Source organism: Centruroides sculpturatus, unplaced genomic scaffold (genome assembly GCF_000671375.1).
Source record: "Centruroides sculpturatus isolate CEXI.00-Female unplaced genomic scaffold, Cexi_2.0 scaffold1054, whole genome shotgun sequence".
Classification (NCBI taxonomy): Eukaryota; Metazoa; Arthropoda; class Arachnida; order Scorpiones; family Buthidae; genus Centruroides; species Centruroides sculpturatus.
Window position 1 is genome coordinate 201871 of NW_019385323.1, and position 18351 is coordinate 220221.

General features: G+C 26.7%; 1 protein-coding gene across 1 annotated transcript in view; it reads right to left on the bottom strand.

Annotated features, from left to right (window-relative positions):
• The window catches only part of LOC111637646, a 30527-nt gene extending 17060 nt beyond the window's left edge, over positions 1–13467 (bottom strand). The window contains exon 1 of the mRNA XM_023383187.1: positions 13380–13467. The gene's annotated coding sequence lies outside the window, so the exon portion shown is untranslated. The remainder of the gene's footprint in view (positions 1–13379) is intronic.
• Between the last annotated feature and the right edge of the window lie 4884 nt (positions 13468–18351).

Genomic DNA, 18351 nt, shown 5'->3' on the forward strand with positions numbered 1-18351 from the left:
ATTTAATTTGCACGTCCATATGTTTAATATGTACGCGTAAAGTCCATATTAAATATATGGATTTAGCACGTACAGGACGTCCGTTTGTCTGACAGACTAAAGCACGTATAAAAATTTGGAGAGAAAGTCACGCGCATAATTTAATTCTTATATTTTTCAGAGCTCAAGTGTCGATTTAAACTGTTTATCGGCTCGTTCGTCGCATCCGGCAATTCACGAATGCGAATTTATGTTGGAACTCCGTAAAGGACTTATAAACATAATCGTATTTATAATTGAAATAGTTAATATTAGTAGCGTAAATTATTACCGAGATTGAAATTTGGAGTTGTTCGTATAGGTTCATAAATAAACATATTCTGCGCTTATATAAAATTTACTAGCATACGTGCTTTATTAATGTCTCAGTAAATGTTTCAATATATACGAAACTCTAGTATTTTCAATATTAAGACGTTTAAGATTATTACAATTAAAGAGTAGGTTTTCTAGATGTATGAGACTAGCTGTATGAGTCTAGATGAATCGAGACTGTCCAAGATAAGCTTTTTCTTCAAAAATTCAGTTGAAAAAGGCTTATTTTTGAACAGTATCTATTTAAAATTAGGCGTTATGAAGGCTACAGAAGGTCCAAAGTATCAGATCACGCGCACTTTTTAAAGCAATGAACAAATAAAAATTTTATATGACGAAAGAATGAAAATAGTGTGAGCCTCAGCGTACGCTTTAAATCATACCTCTGTGTTTTTCCTCAATTCTTATAGATTTATATAAATATTTTCCATTTTTCTTACACCAAAACCTAAAGAAAAGTGAAAAATACCTTTGACTTTACAAGAAAAGTATCATTTTCATTAATGTGTTTTACGTTCAAATGTAAAAACATTCAAACTGAAGATAAATAAAACATTACAATTCTTTGTCTTGAATTTTTAAAATAAGTTTCAAAGGAAATTTAATTTACAGGTTTTAAATAGATTTTTTAAATTAAATGAATTTTTTTGTTTCAACACTTGAAAAGAAATATGAATTTTTAATCCGCGCTCGTCGACGATTAATTTTTTAAATTCTTTTTTTATTATAAACGAACTTCGATTAATTCGAAATTTACTTTATAAATCTCGATGGAAAACAGAAGAAAATCTTATTAATGAATCGCTTCCAATTCTCGATAGACACTTTAATTAACGTCAGTTTGATAATCAGAGAAATATTGAACACCAGAAGTTAAACAAGGAAAAAGTACTTTTTAAGTATAAAAAAGCCGAAATTTACTATAATGCAAATAAAAAAACAGAGATTTGTGAATTAAATTAGCATATTTTGTTAAATCATTTCTTTTTCGAAGTGTTAAAATGCACCCAATTTTACATTTTACAATTGAATTATTTTATAAATTAGTGTACAGTTGTGTATAAATCTTTTTTCTGCGTATATTTGATTAGACAATACAGAGTTCGATGGAAAATATTTATAAAAATAATGTCGTGTTCTCAACTTAATCGAGTTGTAGACGTGCGAGAAACACTACGTAAAAGTACTCTTAACTCTGATTAATAGAGTACTCCAGCGTAAAGAATTTAAAAATTTTAGAAATTTTTAAACCGCCAATTATACATAAATAATCCAATAATATTCTCGATAATTTAACTATTGCAATTTTTAACTTTAATTTGACAGATTTCGCCGATACGTCCAATTACTAACTGCATTTGAAACGAGATTTACAAAACGGATTTTACCATCTTTACACTTAAACATTAATATACTGCAAATTATATTTATGATATTTCTATAATTGTAACACGCTTAAATCAATTTACGGAAACGATATTAAATCGTATAAAATTATTCATTAAGTTGAAATGAAGATTCGTGATGAAAACGTAATAAAAAAGACATTAAAATTGTAAAACTTAACAATAACGAAAGCGCAAAGACGACGAACTTAAAATTTTATTAAATAATCACTAAAAATAAACAACCGAATGAGAAATTTTTTACTAATATAGGCGGTCCTCCGCATATTATAAAATAAAAACTTTGATGACGATTCAGATAGCTACGCGATAATTGGCTAGCTTTCGTTCAATCAGTTATTATCTAAACAATTTGAATTGCCTAATCTGATTTATGGTATTTTAAATCTATTAAATGTTATATCACACTTACGATATATACACCATTGTATACGCATCATATGTAATAATTACTATGTACTGTACAGTACAGTACAGACCTATCTATGTGTATATCTTGATATACTATACATTGTTAATAATACACAGTATTATAGTATTACAGTATTACTTTATATCGCTTAGTAATATATCATGTACGGTATTATCGTATTTATTTTAAACGAACAGAGATGAACGTATGTAATATATCGTAAGTTATAATTAATGAAACTTTATAAATTATGAAGAGGCATATTTAGACAAAAAAAAATGAGAATTTAATTTGGTAAATTCATTAAAATTTACTTTAAGAAATAAAAAAAATTGTTAATTGTTAAATAATTATTTTAACTGTTTAGGATTTTAAACTATAAAATTCATTTTAAAATAAATTTTAAAATGAATTTTAAAATAAATTATTTTTAAAATTTATTTTAAAAATAATTCCAAATGAAATAGTGAAAAATAATTAACTTTGTCAACGTCATTCTATCCTACGTAATTTCTATTAAAAGATTTGTTAGGCGTTGAAATCCCCCAAATGATAAATAAAAGGTTGATTTATGTTTACATTCTATTTTTATAATATTTTCTTAAATCAACAAGATAATGACGAATATCTACACAAAAGTGAAGAAAAAATTGACAAGTGAAATGTTTACGAAATTTATTTATTTTTTATTCGATTTATACACCACTAAGTCAATACTCTAAAAAACTTAGAAATCCAACCGGTAGTTCGCGATTCCCATGTGATATTTGTAATCGAAGAAAATTAGAAAAGAACTGTCAAAGTTTGAAATTGTATTCTTGTTTAATATATAAACAAGTAGGTTTTTTTTAACATTTATATTTATTCCTCTGTGGATTTATTATTTTTTATTTCTATATAATTTCTTAACTATAGCGCGATGCAAAAAAACATAACAAACATCTACAAAAAATTAAGAAAAACAAACAAATAAAATAAAAATATTTCTGGTTTTCTTTCTTTTATTTATGTCATTTCTAACAATCTATTAACTATTGAATAAATACTTTCCAAATTCAATTTCCCAAGTTGTAGATCGCGATCCCCCAGTGATATTTCTAATCAATGAAAATTATAAAAGATTTACAAAAGGTTGAGAAACCATGTAGTAAGATAATTTTTGACTTATACGACTAATTTCTCCATTATTTTGTCGAATCTGTGCAAAAATTTTAATTTTAATCTTTTAATATTTTTAAATAATATCAATTATAATTTTAAAATGGATTTTTAAAATATATTTAATGTAAATACATAAATAATAAAAGAGTCTGTTCAAAACTTGTTTAAAAATACTTAAGTAAATGAACCTATTTTAAAACTATTATCAAGAGATTCAATTTATATTCGTGGAACAAACAACTTTAATTTTATGTTATTTTATTTACTTAAACAAGAAATAAATAAATAATATATTTATTATATTCATATTTGCTTATAAATTCCCAAATGCTTTATTTTTTTATATTCATGTAAATTAAAAAAAAATTTTCCTAAATAGTACAAATAAAACATTTTTACGAATATGAAATTTCTGTTAAAATGTTCTCCCAACCTCCGGGAATCTTTTGAAATTTTCGTCGATTGGGAATACGATTTGGAAAACGCGATCTACCGATTGGAAAGCTACATATTTAGACTAACGCTTTAATAGTGGAAATTAATATATTTAAAAGAATTCAAACACCTGAAGTATTTTTGGATATAATTATAAGATTTATTTTGAAATTATGAAGTATTTTCTGACATGTTTTGGCATATCTCCGGAGGGAATTCGTACTGACACGTATTATTCTTTTGTCTTATCCACACCATGGATATTCATCCGTCTTCGGTGCAAGACGATGCCAAAATTCCCAAATCTCATTGATATCCCTACGGTAATCACAATCTCATATCAAATTCGAGACCAAAATATCAAAGAATACACGGGTTTAGATTAGAGTAGAATATCAATGAAAGCTGAAATACGTGATAAAAATACGAACACGTAACTCTACAAAAACTTAATTTTGTTAAAATTATTATTAAACATAATAATAATTAATAAAAATTTGAATTTTCGCTCGTCAAAATTTTAATTAATTTCTTATTGTGATGGTTATTAATGGGTTATAAGTGTAATTACGGTTTTATAATTAATTAAACTACTAGTTCAGTTCATTTTCTTGTTACAAAAAACGTTTGAAAAATGTTTTAGGAAAAAAATTTCAACTCGAAAAGCCTTAAAAATTTAATTCAAAATGTCTTCGCATCCATCAAACTTACAGCTTTTATTTGATTAATAAAAGAAATTATCGTAGCCTTTGTGTTAATGCACAATAAGAATTATAATGTGATAAATTTTTAATTTACTAAAATTTCAATTTTTTTTACAAATTATAAATTATATTTTTAAGCGTTTAGACACGTTGAATTTCTCAAAATTAATCTAAACTTTTAAAATAATCGCTTAAGGAATTTTATAAGCAGTCGAAGAAATAATGGCGTTACAATTTCACAGCCCATTACTGTCGAGAGAATTATGGCAGAAGTAATTCGGGTGTATTAAATTTACGCAATAAATAAAAAAACAAACGAGCAATTATTTATTGTGACGCGGTCACAATGCCGGGCTGAAATTTATAGTTATATTTTTAATTTATTTAATTTAAAATATATGCTCTCTACCTCAAAGTAGTAGTGGTTTGCCACCGCACATCATACTTTTCCTTTAACAATACAGTAGCTTTCCATATGTGGTCTCGTATTTTATCTAACACCTTTCTCGAAATTAAGGAAGGACAAACAAACAGTACGAATTTACGAGTCTAGAGTTTTTTTAATTGCATCCCAAATATAACATATCGATATCCCATAATTGACTGTAATTATCTTTTATTATTTGGTTAAATTTGGAGATGTAGATGAAAATAACCCAATTTTCAACAGAAAGGAGAATTAAAAACTTAATTTAAAATCAAAATAAGGGACTTCGAGCATCAAAATTATTGATAATTAGTGAAGAAACTTAAAATATTCAATAGTTTCTTTAATAAATGAAAGCAAAAATTGAGTCACTTTCGTGCAAGTTTTGTTGAAAGTGACTCAATTTTCTGGACTGTTTTTTGCTTTTAATTTCTTATTGTTTAAAAATGGGTTACTTTTTCCTATTATATTTCTCCAAACATTATCCAAATAAAGAAAAAAAAATAGTTACTGTTTGTAGTACTGATTACAAAAATCTTAATTAAAGAATTTTTTCTATTTTATAGTAGATATATATAAATTCAATAAAAGCCAATTAATTTTGTGTTTACACACCTAAGAGTAATAACTAAGTGGGCCCAGAAACATATTTTTACTATAGGCAAGGTTCATAGTTTCTTATTAGACGAAAACCATTCTAGTTGCTAAATAATCCGAAAAAAAATACTTTATAAAATTTATATAATGGAAAGTATTAACTTAAGCAATGTGTATCTTCATTAACTATAACGGTAGAAGGGATTTATACGAAGAAACCAAAGGAAATAATGTCATTAACAAGTGAAAAGGCAAAAAAAATAGTAATAATTAGAGTTGAATGAACTGGAGTTATGAAATTTTAACAATTTAATACATAAAAAGAAAGAAATTTTTCATAGATTAAATGATAACTTTACTTTTTTATTTCGTTTATTAATTACTTTTTAAAATAAATCCGCGTAAAAAATAACATTAGCAATAAAAAATGATCATTAGTTACTAACATCGTCATCACCGCTAACAATTTTTAAGATTTAAATAAAAACTCGAGCTGTTATATTTAAGCTAGTTATAAAGAATTATTAATTATGTTTAATAATGTAGCAGGAATAATTGTTTCTATGTGAAACTGCGTGGAAATGACATTAAGAATAAATTACCATTAGTAACCGCGTTAGTAAAGTATTTTCTTAAAAAATGTAGGCATCGGTAGAGCTTAATTAATATTAAGTATATTATCAAACTGTAGCGGTGACAAATTTTTCCTAGTTACTTCCAGTTCTATTGTTTTAGTGTTTACGTAAATAAAACAAAGCAGGATTTGAGTTATTGTAAATTTATTAATAGGATTTAAACATAAAATAAGGATTATTTTTACCTTCGTTTCTAATTGCTGTAACTATAGATAAAAAACTGCAGTTTGTTTCCACGATAATCGACTAAAAATATTATTAATGTTTACTACGTCACCATACCTTTATATAACTCGAACTCGAATAATATAATTATAAATAAAAATGATTTTAAAGTAGCCATTAAACCAGTTTTATCGTATTTACATTTATTTTAATACCAAGAAATTTATATAAGAGTTTGGAAGAAGGTTAAAATATTTAATTTTATAATCTATATTGAACTTTTAAAAGTAATTTATTTTAAATTTAAAAAGAAAAAAAAAATAAAATTTTAATTAATCGAACTTTTTTAATTTTCTTTAAGACTGACTTATAAACAAATACGTATGTAGCTAAGTTATTACTTTATTATTATTTTCTCTATTTATTATATCTAAAAATATCATTTCCTTTAAGGAAACTAATAAAAATGCAGCATGATTTCGTCTCGTTTCATCAATTTTAAAAATGATATTTACTTTTCATATCTGCACTTTTTACTTACTTTCTTGTAAATTTTATATTATTAGAATTAAAATTTTTGATATATTTTTTCAGTTTTCACGTAAAAAATGTCTTTGCACCTCGCTCTATTGTGATTAATTGTTAACGTTTATAACATTTAAGTGAATTAGTTGATTTTAAATAAATTTAAACCTCCCACCGAAAGAAAACCGTATTAAAATAATTTTAAATTATTTATAAGACTTATTTTAACGAAAATAATTATTTTTAGAACCGTAAACAGCAACAAAACAAGTTCTCTTTCTATCCAGATAATTCAAAGAATAAACATAATAAAGAAAGGGCGGTTTAATGCTGTATTTAAGCATCGACGTAAACAGTTAAGCGACTTACCAAAATTAGTTTAGTAAGTCAAATGTTTAATTATCTCCTTAAAAACGTTAAATTTCTTTTGTTCGTTTAATTAAATTGGAAATATTTAACAGTTTTATCAGCGAAGATTGTTCTAAAAAGTTCCAACTTGTAAATGTAAAAATATCACATTTATTCCGGGAAAAGTAGGTTATAAAACTTCATTTCACGCTATTCTGGTAGATTTAACTGTTCTTTACGCTTTTATTAAGTATTATATCGAATGTTTCGCGTGTTAAGCGCAAGTCTCGGCTCGAAAAGAGAGAAAGGCATTTACAAAATTGTTAAAAATAAGTTAGGGGGCCCCTTAGGGACTGTTATTTTGACCAAACAGAGTGGGCCGTAATGATGCCTTTAACTCTTTTTAAATCGCGAAAACTTATACAAAATGTCTGGTCTAGGGCCTCTCTCAATCTAAAGAAGCTATAGGATGGTGTAGAATGATTATAATAATTAGAAAATAATATATTAGGTCTAACATTTACTAATGTTAAGTTATGTATAAGAATCACAAAAGCTTAATTAATTTACAACTGGTAAATTAATACAAGCAGGGAATTTATCGAACAACTTATTTACATTTCAGTGATTCGAACTGGAACATCAATATATTACTAATATGGTTAATTCGAATCAGTAGTTAAATATGTACAGCGAGTTAAGTGCAATTAATGATTTTAAACACTACAAAATTAATATACGGCTAATGAATTGAAGCAACAGATTAAATATACAATTTTATGACTTTCAACGAAAGATTATTTAAACAATGATTTTGACTAGTAGATTAATGTGTGACCAATTACTCGAATTAATGAAGTCACAAACAGCTAATAAAGCGGCAGACAAAATTATTCAGAAAGCTTAACATAAAGGCAGTGACTTAATTTGGATTACAATCGACAATTTAAAATAATAAATTTATATTTAAATTACCATTATAATTAATAAATTACCCCTCATTTAATGACTTTTGCAACTCGAGATGAGATTTAGGAAATCGATGTTAAGTACTGTACAAGTACTCTACAATGATAGCTGATTACACTCTGTAGCAGTAATTGTAATTAGGTTAATTACAATTACTGTTACATTAGATATTGCTAATAATTCGAACTAGTACATAATAAGGCTGTATATATCATTAGCCATTTATGATCGGTGGGTAAAGTACAGTACGAGCGACTTCTCGAAACAATTGCTAAATTAGAAAATTGCAAATTTATGCCAGTAGATTAATCTATAATTAATAAGTTCGACCGGTATATTAACGCACAGCAATGATTCGAAATTAGTAGGCCTATAAGTAATCATCTGTACCGCTAGATTAATATTGTCGCTGGTAAATCATTATTTATTAGAAAATGAAAGAGGAAGTTATAAAAATGGCGTGTTTATTTTCATTTCCTTCCATTCTTCCACGTCACTTCATAATTTATGGAAGTAAAATTTACTAAAGTTATTACTCTAAATTATTGAAAATTATGCAAATGAAAGTACATCATTTTGTTTCTACTAATATAATTTACATAATGTAGAAATAAAAACAATATAATTGACAGTTATTAGTTACTTTCTTTAATATCAGCTTACGCCATTAAAATATATTGTTTACTGTTTTGCAGAAACAGAAACATTTCTAAGGAAGAAAAATTTTCCTGTCAATGAAACTCGAGAGATATTCGTATCGTGCCAATGCAGAAAAGTGTACTTAGCATAAATATATTAGAGATCTGTCAAAAATTGAATTACAGGTATTGCAGTTTACAGTTGTGGACGTGTTTTGTAGCCAAGAAATTTACCTCAAATGAGTAAATAAATATGCTTTAACTCGTATAAATTTTAAATATTTACGGCTTAAAATGATAAACATGTTGATGTTGATGAGAGGGAAGAGAATTTTTCAAAATAAATTCAAATTGTAAATATTTAAATGAGATTTATAATACCAGATGCCGAGTTCAAGAGTAAAATTAATTAATCAGTAACGTAATAGTTTCTAATTGTACATAATTTGTAGTTTATAGCGCCGAAATAGTAATTATTTTTCGCATTATATATGGAAGTTGGGCGCATTTTTATTATAATATTAATATATTAATATTATATCATTCTATCAAATGGATAGTCTCGGGTACTGTACTTACTTTCCTGACAGATGTGTCTAGTATGGCGGCGTGTAGTTATACGTACGAAGAACAATGCATACATTTTATATAGGCACGTTGATTTCTCTGTATATTTTTATTATAAAGATAATTGTTTGTTTATTACGAGGGCCTACTTTCTGCTAAATAGTGTTTCGAATTTTAAACTCTATTTAAACCTACATATTTTTGGATCATGGGCTGGTCTTTGTAGACTAAAGAGTAAACAATAGATACTTTCGGGCTATCTGGTAAGGTTTTTTTTACTAGATTAAGAATTGATAAAAGAAAGTTTAGTCCATCCTCAGGTTTAGGTTCGAGTTTACGTTTGAGGTAAATATGATAAAAAGAATTTAATTTAAATTTATATTCTTTGTCAAATCAAGGGAAAAAAATAGAAAAAGGAGTTTAAACTTCAGATTCTTCATTAGACAGAAGGAAAACTTCAGTCCGTCTCCCGATCTTTACAGGACTTAAAAATAAGGGTTTTTAACTCATCCATACAGATAGAGTGTTAGAATTTAAGATAAAATAAGGAATTAACTTCTTCGAATACTTTAATTAATTAATTTTTGAAAGTATGATTTCTTCGACTGAGATTATTCTACATAATTAACATTTACCAATAGAAAATAATACGAAAAAAACGAAAAAATCAAAATGTAATCTCGAGATTAAGACAAGTAAATTCGAAATTCTGTCATCTTTACTCGAATTATCAAGAATATATTCCAATCATAAGTTTAATATTAAATTAAGGGAAGGTTATATAGGCTAAACTCGATCAACAAAGAAAAAGGAGGAGGAAAAATTGATTTACGAAAAAATTTTCTTAGCAAACAATTATGTCAAGAATCGGATTTATATCGATTGACTCGGTAAATATGAGTTAAAAAGATTATTTAAAAATTTTGAGTAAGAGCAAATATCTGCCAAGGTGGAAAAAATTGTTTAGGTAAACGTTTATTAAAAAGTAAGTTAATCAACGTTAATTAAAAGAATTTCTTTTTTATTCTAACACAAGAAATTTATTAATTTACCGTCAAACAACGTGGCCGTAAACTGCTGTAAATTTGGTAAATTGATTTATTTATGTTTACCACATTTAATGAGCAACTCGGACCTTTGTTACCTTTCGAGACTTTATCTAAATACAATTGTCGAGGACTTAATGTCGGGTTGTACTGTACATCCGAGTTGATAAATTGGAAAAAAAGTCAATACGGGGAGAAGGTTATTATTTTTTTTATAGTTTAAAAGTCTTCAAAAACGTTGACATGGTCAACTTAATCTAGACTCAACTGTAAAAGTCAACATTCGTCGCTTGAAACTTTCGTCCAATCTCGTCTTGTCATTTAAAGTTCAAACTTAGAAAATGTGATTATGTTAGAAAGTAAAATAATTTTAAAAAAATTTAATCTGTGAAGTAGATAAAGGCGCAACAGAAAATGTTTTTAAGACAATGGAGAATAAAAACACGCGGATTAAAAATTATTTAACTGGTTTAAGTTCTTTACTAGATTTAGAGACCGCTGCTTCATTCTAACTCTTTGTGTTTATTACAGCAAAACACAGAAGGATGTAGTGCTTGTTACATCATAGGACGAATAGAGGGAAGAATTCAGTCCGTGTTGTTGTGGCTACCTGGTAAGAGGCAACAGAGAAAATACTTTATTCTCTAGTCTTTACTACACCAAGAGATATTGGAAGGAGTTCTATCTTTTAATCTTTATTACAGGAAGAGAGAAACGGAGAAAGACTTAAGTCTATCACCGGATCCTTATTTGACCGAATGACAAGAAAGGTTTCGTTATATCAAATTAAATGTTCTATTCCTTAGCCAATTCTCTTGTAAAATTTCGAACATCCCCGATTTATCAAAGTAAAACTTCCAGATTTCCGCTCAAGTCGAGAAAATGTTCCTATTCTGATATTTTCATATACAATTAATAAATAAGAAAGAGTGGGAAATGCATTATTAAATTATATATTTATTCATTTAAATAAATAACTATTTACATAATTTATAAATATGATAAATTTGATTAAAAGTTAATGGTAATGAAAGCGATTCAAAAGTTATAGAGCATTAAATATCAATTAAAAGAGTTTATATATAGATTATAGTACGTCGGAGTTATTTTCAGAAAGTATACGATTAATAATTCAAATAATGTTATTTTAATGAGGTCGGAGGTCAAAATAAATAGCTACACCAATTTTCACTCGTCATTTTAATTATTAAATAGAGTTATTCTTGCAACTTTTGAACTTTAATGATAATAACAACAATATAAACTACATTATAAATCATAAACTGATCTTCATAAAGGCTCGTTTCTCCTCGTCTAAAATCTATTCTACACACGAATCTATCCCGTGATGTATTAAAGAGCAGGTTAATCTATTCCAGACCTCTGGTCTACTTAAGATTAGGTTAATTTATTCCAGATACTTAATTCTGTTATCGGCTGTTTAATAAATTCTAAGCTCAGATTAGTGAAGACGAAGATATCAATTAACATCCGATAGGAGATTCAACAGTTTTTTCACATTTAACTCGAACTTATCTTCTCTTCTAGCAATAACACCGGATCTTTTCTTGTTCTAGTAAATTTTTACATTCATTTCTGACCTATCTCTCAATTGTAAAGGAATGAGAAATTTTACAAAAGTCTTCTAACTAAATTAAAACATTAAAATAATTTTATGTATGAAATTTTCGTCCTTGTTTAAAAACAGCGGCGAAAATGTACCGTACTGTACTGTACATTAAATCTAAACAGTTAATAACACTTAACTCTCGATTAAAGAACGCGTAATTAATTGAAATCGTATTAAATAAAATAACGATTTATTAAAGTGGATTATTGATATTAAAACTCAAGAATTGTCATTGTAGAAAACGGATAATTATTGAATTACAGAGGTTAAAGACAGATAGGAAAAGTTGGATCCTTCACTCGAAGTATTAAAGTTTAAGTCGATATTAATACGGTACCGTGAATGTACGGTAGAGGAAGAGTAGTTATTAATTAACTATTATTAATTTAAAGTCAAATAGTTATAAGAGGATAGAGAAGATTGGTGTAAAACAAAATCACCGATTTTAGTCGCAGCGGAAGCTCAGATTACACATTCTTCTTGTAATACACGAGTAATAACTGTGGAATTAATAAATTTAATAAAGTATCGAAACAATTTACGAGAATAATTGATAAATAGGACAAAAATGCACATTTCTGACGGTTATTTACAGTTAAAGCGATAGAAAAACGAAACGTGCGCATGAAAAGTTGCACGAGTGGACGAAAGGAAAATCGACTTTTATAAATTCCGAGCACAACTTACTTTCTTGTAATTTAATGAACCGTGAAATGTATTGTTTAGACTATTGAACTGCAACTTATTCAAAAGAAAATCTTATTTATTAGAGAAATGTTTCCACCAGAAATTTAGCGGATGTCCGTTTGTCTATTCGTATAACTTTAAGAAATGTCAAACGATTTTTAACGAAGAAACTTAGATTTAATGTATAAAGTATTAAAGACGTGATGGAGAAATATTAATGATAATGAAACTTCTGGAAAAGTTATTAATAGACGTGCTTTAAAGATAAAAAAACAAGAGTTATTTAACTTTTTAATAATCTTTTCTGCGAAGCCGAAATTGCTGATTTGTTATACGCAGAATCGACGAACGCTTTGTAATTTTAATTAAGTACTAACAACCTGTTAAAAATTCGCTGAATTTTAATATTTTTTCTGAGGTAAAATTACATTATCGCGCGTAAAGAATATAAAGCCAGTGCCTCTAAGATATAGAAAAAAAAACTTTAAAAAAGGTTTTAATTTTTCTAACAAAATATAACTTTCGAATAGGCTTTAGTGTACTAATTACCTGCAGCCTACCTGTAAGCGGTAGCGCTATTTTTAATTCCTATTTGTATGCAATTTAAGAAAGATGGTAAGAAATTGATAAATATTTAGGAAAGTAAAAGTATTATATAATTTTTTTCGCTTACCTGTAACCTCCTCAGGTAGTTAGTTGTGTTCTTGTGAGATGCACCTTATTTTGTAGCCTGACTTGTGCCGCACCATTCCTTTATAGAAGTCATGTGGCGGCGTTGGAAGAAGGTCGTGACGTCATTTCCGGAGAATACCCTTATTGGTTATAAAATGAAACGTGTGGGTGCGAAACGTCTTCCTTTTTTTTACGAGGATTTTTCTCTTATCTATTTATCATAAAGTAAGGGTTGTAAAGTTTAGCAACTTGAAAAACCCTTTAATCTGTTTTTATAACGTTTTTTATAGGCTTACATCTCATTTAATTAAAGTTATAAATTATGTTATTTATGTACTAATTTCGGTTTTCGTTTCTTCTCCCCCCTGTTATTTTCCAACTTACGCCCATTTTCTTCGGATATAAACTAGCTAACTGTACACTATTTTGCTTTTATCTCAATACACGAGAAATCGATATCTATAGAATATTTAATATACTTTCTGACTTTGTACACTTAACTAAACTAGCGCGACTCCTTTCACTTCTGGCTCGTTCCTAAATAAAGTTTTGTACTTAATCATTTGAAAATTTTAAATGTTAAAAAGAGCAAAGCGTACAAGCGATGTACTTAAAAACACGTCTGTAAATGTAAAATTACGCCGGTTACGATAGAAATGATTAACACGTAATTAGATCAATAGAAATTCAAATTATTTCGTTAATTACTAATCTTAAACAAGCTTTTATGATAATTAATAATATTCTAATTTCTATTTGTAAATTTTAATTAATTAATGATTCATTTAACTGATAATAAGCTTAATTGAATATTAATAATTGGACAATCAGCTAATGTAAAATATTAAATTTATATATATATGTTTTTTTAATAATTTTGAAACTTTTAAAAAGTAAAACATTACTTAAAACAATTTAAATATATTTTTAGATGTAATTTAATGAAATTAGATATTTTATTCTTCTATTTATGCATCGAGATGATGATATTTAGAAAAGCTGTACTTAAACAATAGGGATAATAGCTCTAAAACCCGGCTATTTATATAGATAATGATGATAATAGTTATAGCTTTTATCATGCAGATATGCATTTTTGTATTAGTATTTACCGTATTATCTTAGCAGAAGTAAATTCTTGTTATGAGTATAGCTGATACTTTCGTATTTTTTGAAATAAAGACGTGTTTACGTACTTTGACTTTCGTAAAAATTCAAACAGGCGAGTTCTTACCGCACGATACTACCTTTAATTATTAAAATTGAATAATATTTAAACCGTGATAAATCGCTATTCATTATAGGAAATTTGATAGTTACGATTTTTAAACATTAGTTTTAAGTTATAGATATGTTTAACGGCTCGTATAACATATATTAAGTTTACCGATGGAAAAAATAATAATAACTTCACATTCTCTCGCTTAAAATATAGAAATATTTAGAGTGAAATAAGAAATTTATTTCATAAAAAGTAGAGTTTCGTCATAAAAAATATGAATAAAAATTTGAATTCGATTAATAAGTCACTCGCTTCTATACAAAAAGTGAGTTTAAGTGATTTCGTATAACTTTGCTGACAAAAACCAACGAAACAAGAAAGAAATGAAGAAAAATACAAATTATTTTATAAATGATTTTTAGTTTTTCGATATTTCTATTTTTTACTTTTAGTTTTATTGGAAGAGGCGAGAGTAAAAGATATAAACTGGGTTTCGAAAGTTTACTTATTTTTCCTCGTAAAAGGTAAGTGTCTTATTTTTGTAAAAGGTAATACAAGTCTTATATAAAACATTCGTTTTCATTATAAAACAGTATGAAAATACAAATTATTTTTTAAACATAAAAAGTGAGGGTAAGAAGTATAATTGTAAGAAGGAAAAAAAACACTGACTATAAAGGCCAGTGTAGGGTGTGAGCTTGTGAGCAAGTATAAAAATAGTAGTATTGCTATAAAAATGAGTGTTTATTATGGAAATTAATAAAAAAAAGAAAGAAATTATTTTATAAATTTTAATTTTCCTTATGAGAAATAACGTAGAAACACCCCATTTCGCTTCCATAAAACATATTACAGTGAAAACAAACATTTAATAAAAAAATCCAAGTAATAGTTCATTTAAAAATAGTCTAACTTCATCAAAATTTAAAGGCAAATATAAATTTGTTACGTATCCAATACGTAGAAACAGTAAATGTAATAAACTTAAAATGTTTATTTTTTTAAAACATTAAATAATTAAATTAAAAATTTATTATTAATTGGTTAATTTAATTTTCTCTTCATATAAACATATTTAATATAATAACGCGCGTTAATTATAAGATATAATTTAAAATAAATTCAACTTCATTACATTGATTAAAATTAGGACAATAATAATAATCTATTAAACATAAAAATCTTAAATATATTAATTAATTAATTTCAATGTTTATTTATCTTACGTATCCTTTGACTTTTATGTTGCAATTTTAAAATATTTTTCTTTAATATTTTCTTTATTCTTTTATTAATATTATTTATTAAATAAAATTCGTCAATAATATATCTTTTGTGTTAGGAGTAAATATTATTTATTTATTTAAGTTATTTTTTAAATGAAATAAAATCGCGTGTAATAAAAGGTAAATTCGGTAGGTGTAATAAAATTGTTGCGTTGATAACGGAATCGAGGATTCTTTCTACCAAGCCTCCGCAGAAAACTATTGCCAGCCTTAATTAAATGGAATATTTGGCCAACTCATCCTCATAATTAAAGAGTGAATTTTAGTTTCAATTACAGAGGGAGGATTTTGTTACCTTTATCTATGGATAAAGTAAATAGTTTTATGATCGCTATTCATAAACACAGAAAAGAATTTTGTGAGCCTGGCACACAAATAGTATGAGGATTCTGTATCCTCATTTATAACTAGAGAAAAGACTTTGGTCAAGTTTGATTGAGATAGAATATTACCATCCTTACGCGTGTAAAGAAAAATTTTATGCCTTTTATTATAAATAGAAATAAAATTTGTAAGTCACTCATAGTTAAGAAGAGAATTTTGCCAGTCAAACATAGAGTAAAGAAATAAATTTCGTAATTCTTACGCAAGAATTTTAAAAAAATATTGTGATATTTATTCAAGATTTTCATATCTTTTCTCCAACTTAATAAATGAATTATTATGAATCTCAAGAATGTATAAATAATATTATAATGAGCCTTTACTTATTATGTTACGTATGGAGCTTTACATCGAAGAAGTTACAGTGTTAGAGGATTGAAGAACAACTAGATTCTTATTTTTGACAGTATTATAAAAACTGTCTAATAATAACATATTTTAAACTTACCTGTCTTTAGCACTGTTTATGAAAAAATGAACATGTCAAATTTATTAATTCAGTACATTAGGTGAAAAGACTCACTTTTATGCTTTAAAACGAGTTTTCTATTCAAACTATAATTTATATATTCAGGCTCATCTTAAAAATATAACATTAATTTCATATTTAAATAACACAAATATTAAAATTTTGTAGAATAATGTGTGAATAAATACAGAGGATGACCCAAAAATCAGTTAACCACTAAAGCTCTAACTTGTCGTTTCATTCAAATACTGTATGATTTATATCACAAGCGCGCCTCGAATGCACACCAGAAAGCACGGTTAACTGACTTTAGGACCGTCCTCTATATATTTCTCAATAAGTATTTTCGTCAATGTTCATTTTTTGCCACATATTATAACATTTTAATCGTTTATTTTTAATTTATCAAAAAATCCAATTAGAGTGAGGCAGAAAACTTACACTCGAAAATTTCTACATAAACTAAATAATATAAACTTGTTGATACGCGGAAATGATACAGATTAGGGCAGTGGATAAAGTATAAAATGATTACATCCACGCAGGCAATTTGTCACAATCTGAGACAGCAATTGTCTGGCAGAAGCAAGGCGCTTGTCACAAAAGGGGGTTGTTTAGATTATACTAAAGGCAACAGCTTCCGATAGTTTCATTTGTCTTCCTCCTCACTTCTGTCCACCGCGTATTATTAACTTTATCCTTCAAAAATCAGGCGAGGGGTTTTTTTGATAACTTTTACTTCTTTAATATTTAATATTTTGAACAATTAATCTTTGCTCGAAAACTCCACTTGTTGCTCCTCATCCATTTTGAATATTTAGCTTTTACTTATAAAAACGCATCCTCAAAATAACATCAATAATTTACGATTTAAGGAAAGTTAATTATGCTTTTTTTATTCTATACTTCATTTTTATGTCAAATATCTAGAAAATTAATAAGAGAAAGGAGCTGTAAAGTGATTTTTTTGAATTACTTTATGATTTTTTTAATGTTTAAGAAAGTATTTTTATGTCAAATATAGCGTACCGATTATTTCTGACATAAAATGTCAGGTTTTCTTATTGATTCTACAGTAAGTAGGACCTATTTGATCTTGTTTTGGATATAAAATACCAATTTTTCCTATTTAATTCTGCATTAAGTAGGACTTCTCGTCTATCTGTTAATAATAAAACTGTATAAATATTTGCCAGTTATTCATTACTATAACATAGACAATACGTAATCAATAGCAATATGTGTTAATAACACATTCATACAACACTAGAATAATTTACTCAAATAACTTCATTATGTTATTTTGTATCAATTCTTCGTTAATGTAGGCTGAATAAGTTACTCATATTTTATGAGATTTAATTAAAACGCTTAGGAATACATCATTTAAAAGCAACAGCCACCCTCATAGTAGATAAGAAACGATGAACGAGCCGTTAAATCTATCAAATTTTATATAAAACAATAAAAAATAAATAAAGGTTTGTGGAAGGTGTAACGAACCTTTCAACGAATAATTAAGACGAAGTAAGTAAGATCCTCCAGGGAATTTAATTAACAGAAATCAGCCAGAAACACCTCCGAGTAAACGAAACCTCACTAAATTAAATTT